Here is a 5387-nt window from a genome sequence, read left to right as displayed (position 1 = left end):
ATAAAGCACATCCCGCGATGTTTCACACCGTGCAGCCTGTATATCCAAGCAAATATCTGCCACACAGTTCAGGGTCAAAAATGCATAACTCAGCCAGTGCAGGGCAGGTATCCGAGCCTCAGCTTGCCCAAGCCACTTCTAAGCATTGTCCATGTCCATGTAACCCACTGGAGAATGTGTGTTGTGCGTCCCCTGCTGTGCCTAATCGACAGATGATATGGGCATAACAAGTGTCAGCTAGACAGCCTGGTTCTTCAGCTCAATCTATAGACACACATACATTTAGCTCTGGAGCTCCTCAGTTCAGTCCCTGGTATGGCAGCCATCACATCTACATGTGGCCTCAATTACCTCTGTATTGCCCACACTCACTTCTTAGAAGGGGCATGAATTTGGAATCTATTGTTTCGCTGGCCATAATGTGGGTCTCTTAAAAAGACAATTAACCTTGTCAAGCATCATTACATGATGGAGTTACCAAGTAAGCCTCCTGAGTCCAATGCTCATGATTTATGAAGCTGGCTGAGTTCAGACACCTGGAAAATAAAAGCAACGTGGCTGGGTCTTGTATGCTTTGCTAGTACATTAGTTATAATATTGTTGTTTCATGCCACCTGCATAGTCATGCTGTGGAAATATTACCTATGCCTAACAGTGCTTTTAATTCATTTGATAGTACTAGTATAAGTCTATAAAGAACATCATAGAAAGAGGTGGAAGAGATCTATTTTGTCATCTTTGTCCATATCCTTTCCTCAGATTACACAGAAAGAGGAATTCTGATGCTGGGTCAGACCCATGGTCCATCTAATCCAGTATCTTACTCTATATAAATTCTTACACTACCTTCATCACTGCAGTGTCCAAGCACTTTCCAGAGTGCATTAAGCAACATTAACATCTCTTGCATGTATCTCATTGTCTCATCTTCTGCCTAGGGGAGAACTGTGTGTACAGTGTAATTGGTTTTGTTTTGGTAAGGTTTTAGGGGGCAGGGTTGTTGTGTACACATGGTTCTGTGTTTATACTAGAGAAGGCAAATGAAAGCCGTGCACCTTGCATGTGGTGCAGAAGGTGGTGAATTCCTAGGGAAATTCTTTCTGCTACCTTGAACCAACCCCCAAGAAAGTTCTGGTTCCTAGATTCAGGCAAGATTTCCCCTTACGGCAGAAAGTTCCATTATTCTTGAGGAGCAGAGTTGTCAACCACAGTCTTTATCCCAGAGCTTTTGACTTGTTTAGATATTCTGGGTGCAGGCCATTGTGTGCTTTGAAGAGAATAACCATGGCCTTGAACTTGGCTCTCTAGTCTATGACAAGCCACTGTAGAGAGTGGATGACAAGTCTGATGTACTTGGAGCAGCCAGCATAGCTGAGGAGCCACACTGCAGAGTTCTGTATTAGAGTTTTGTAAAGGCTGGTGGCTCTCATGCTTCCATATTTCTCATTGCAGTATATATAATTTAGGCGAGTCTGCTGGGGTAGGACAGTGTCTTATAACCAAATAGCAATGCTAGAATGAGTTTGTTGCAGACACTGTGAATGAGAGTTTAGCATGAGCAAGAAAATCCAGCAGCAATCCTAAATTATGGTCTGAAATGATCAGTTGTGGGTGTGAACCTTCAACCAAAGGAAACTCCACCATGGTTGTAAATTCTGCAAAGTCCTTTCCTCTGACCACCAGTACAACCTCCTCCTTGCTCAGCTTTAGCTGCAAGCAGCCATTTTTCATCCATGAATTGATCTCTTCCAAGTACTTGACCTTCTTGGTGGCGGTGTTTCTAACAGTGTCCAACACCAACATTTAGAGTAAGAAATCCTACAGTAGGCAATTATAGAGTAACTTCTATGGCCTGTGGTATGCAGGAGGACAGAGGAGATGATCATAATGGTTCTTTGTGGCCATAAAATCTATGAATCACCTTCCCCCAGGAAAAGTTTCCTCCTAAGCCTCTCAAAATCAGAGTATTTACTACTGTAATTCTGGATATTGTTGGAGATAGTATATGCTATATTTTCAAATCCATTGTGCAATCAATTTTTAAATTACAGGGGCATATATCATGTTCATTGGGAATAGTCCACTTCCCTTAGGAAAACATCTCACAGTCAAATAGTCCTTATGGTGATAAACTTCACTGACATTTCTCCTGATGTTCAGCATCTGTTTTCCTATGCTCAGTTGCATGCATTACTCCCTATTCATTGAGAGCAGTAGTTCATTATATCACCTTTCACTCTTTGGAGAACATTCAGATATGTGTAGGTACTTTCCTTACCCCACCCCCACCTCAGCCACAGATTAGTCAAGCCATACATATTTTGTTTTTCTTTCAATACTTTCATAGAATCCTAGAAGATTAGGGTTGGAAGAGACCCAACCCCCTGCTCAAGCAGGACCAAAACCAACTAAATCATCCCAGCCCAGGGTTTTGTCAAGCCAGGCCTTAAAAACCTCTAAGGATGGAAATTCCACCACCTCCCTGGGTAACCCATTCCAGTGCTTCACCACCCTCCTAGTGAAATAGTGTTTCCTAATATCCAACCTAGACCTTCCCCACTGAAACTTGAGACCATTGATCCTTATTCGGTCATCTGCCCCCACTGAGAATAGCCGAGCTCCATCCTCTTCGGAATCCCCCTTCAGGTAGTTGAAGGCTGCTATCAAATCCCCCCTCACTCTTCTCTTCTGCAGACTAAACAAGCCCAGTTCCCTCAGTCTCTCCTCGTAAATCATGTGCCCCACCCCCCCTAATTATGTTTGTTGCCCTCCGCTGGACTCTCTAATTTGTCCACATCCCGTCTGTAGTGGGGGGCCCAAAACTGGATGCAGTACTCCAGGTGTGACCTCACCAGTGTCAAATAGAGGGGAAGCTCACTTTCCTCAGAAGCTCACTTTGGAAACTGCATTTGGCAACACAAACTTGTCCTTGACTTCTCTAGATGAAAAGGTCTTGCATGAGGGAGGTTTTTAGGGTCAGGCTTGACAAAGCGGTGGCTGGGATGATTTAGTTGGGGATTGGTCCTGCTATGAGCAGGGCATTGGACTAGATGACCTCCTGAAGTCCATTCCAACCCTGATATTCTATGAGTCGATGAATTTCAGTAATTACCTGGTTCTATTACAGCAGAGCTATTAAGAACTGCATAAGATACTTAACATTGGAAAATTTACTCATTTTTCTGATGGCTCTTGATGTCTTTTGAATATGCTTTTTGCCAAATTAATCCCTGATGTAATTCCATGGATTTACACCAGGGATGGAGTACCTAGGTCTTTGTATCTGCTACTGAAAGAACGTACATAGGAATGGAAGGATGGTTTTCTCCTGCACATCAGCTGCTCAGAGGGGTAGATCACAAAAGGCTGCAAAGATGACTCACAAGCTCGGATACACCATTCACCCGCTCTTCTCAGCATGTGGAGAGAGAGAGGTTTCTTGTTTCATTTTCATTGTAGGAAAGGGTGCGCAAGACACCTCTGCTGCCCCTCAGCAATACTCAATATTATGCAACAGCTTCTTAGGCTCTTGAAACATCAAGTGAGAGGAGAACAGCTCTGAAAAGCTACAATCTAAGTTATACAGAATGAGACTTGACAAGGACACTTTTATATAATCGCCAACTCCCATCAGAGTAATTGAGAGCTGTGGATGCCTGAGTGTCAAATTGGGTCCATATAACATATTTGTGTTGCGAGTAATTGTAACCCATTGGAGAGTGTCTCCCTCTGCGCCCAATCCACAGAGGACAGGAGTCTCTTACAGCAGCCAGTATAGAATTTTGTCTCTTTAGCTCAAGCTGTACCAGCTCATGCTTGTGGTTCTTTTTGCTCCCTGGTGTGTTGGCCAAGATAGCAGCCATGACATACATGGGACCTCCACAGCTAAACTCATGACCTACCACAGTTTGTGCTAAAGACCTGAGGCTATCTAGCAGGAACTCATATTATCTGTGGACTGGGGATAGATGGGGGTCTAACATACACTCACCAATCGGTTACATAATTACCTGGGAGTGATGCTAAGAGGAGAAATTTAAAAGATAAGCACAGTCAAGGTATCAGAAAAAAAAATCAGCACCCACTTTCTACATGCATTTAGCCCCGTTATAAGTGCCTGTGCTGCATATACACACATGTGGCTCTTTACTGGAGCATCAGGTCCAAGCACACACTGCATTTGCCAGAGCAACCATAATCCACTGCCTTGAAAATTTCAATGTTGCTTGAAAAGTTTTTAATCTGTTTTCTTGCTCCATTGGTACAATGTATAAATCCCTTCAAATAGGGACAGGAAAGGGCAGATCGAGTCCTGATATTTGCTAAGAACACACACAAAGAAATCAGATTATATATTTCCCCTGGTACTAACGCTGAGAGAGAATCAATGGGAGTTCTTTCTATCTGAGGAACTTAGATGGTCCCTCACACTGTTTCATCCAAGCACCTCACAATCTTGAGCATATCTAGCCTCACAACACTCCTGTGAAGTGGGACAGTGATATTTTCATTTTACAGATGGGGAACTGAGGCACAGAGAAAGTTAAATGACTTGCCCAAGGTCATACAAAAAGTCTGTGGTAGAGCAGGGAACTGAATGAAGGTCTCCTAGGTCCTAGCTTGTGCCCTAACCACCAGACCCTCCTTCCTTTGAGCATGAGGCCTTACAGGAGTGGCCCAAAACATTGTGCCTTCACCTGGCAAGGTGAATGGAATGGGAATACTACTTCCCCCCTTCCCCCCGCTATTCTATTTTCATTCTTAGAACTATTGCTTTGAAAATATCTTGGCATTTTATAGAAAAGGATGCACCTTATTCGTCCCTACAAATTGTCTCATTATAGCTCTGTTTTCAAACCAAATATCCCTGCTAAAGCATGAAAGATTCATAGATTCCAAGGCCAGAAGGGACAAGTGTGATCATCTAGTCTGACCTCCTGAATAACACAGGCCATAGAACTTCCTCAAAATAATTCCTAGAGCAAATCTTTCAGAAAAAAACACCCAGGCTTAATTCAAACATTGCCGGTGAAGGGAAATCCACTACGACCCTTGTTCCAATGGTTAATCAGCCTCACTGTTTAAAAAAAAATGTTTATTTCCAGTCTAAGTTGGTTGAGCTTCAACTTCCACACATTGGATTGTGTTATGCCTTTCTCTGCTAGACTGAAGAGTCCATTATTAACTAGTTGTTCTCCATGTAGGTATTTTCAAACTCCTTTTGTTTACACCTTTTCTTTTTCTTCCCATATGTCATTTCCCTGCATTTTCTAACTTTTGCTAGAAGTAGTTTCCATGCCGTTGGGGGTGCTCCCCTCCTGCTTCATTATTATTCTTTATAGTCATCTGATGGTAGCAGCTAGATATCCCAAATGAGTTTAGGTGCC

This window comes from Mauremys reevesii, linkage group 6, assembly GCF_016161935.1.
Source record: "Mauremys reevesii isolate NIE-2019 linkage group 6, ASM1616193v1, whole genome shotgun sequence".
Classification (NCBI taxonomy): domain Eukaryota; kingdom Metazoa; phylum Chordata; order Testudines; family Geoemydidae; genus Mauremys; species Mauremys reevesii.
This window is presented reverse-complemented; position numbering follows the sequence as displayed.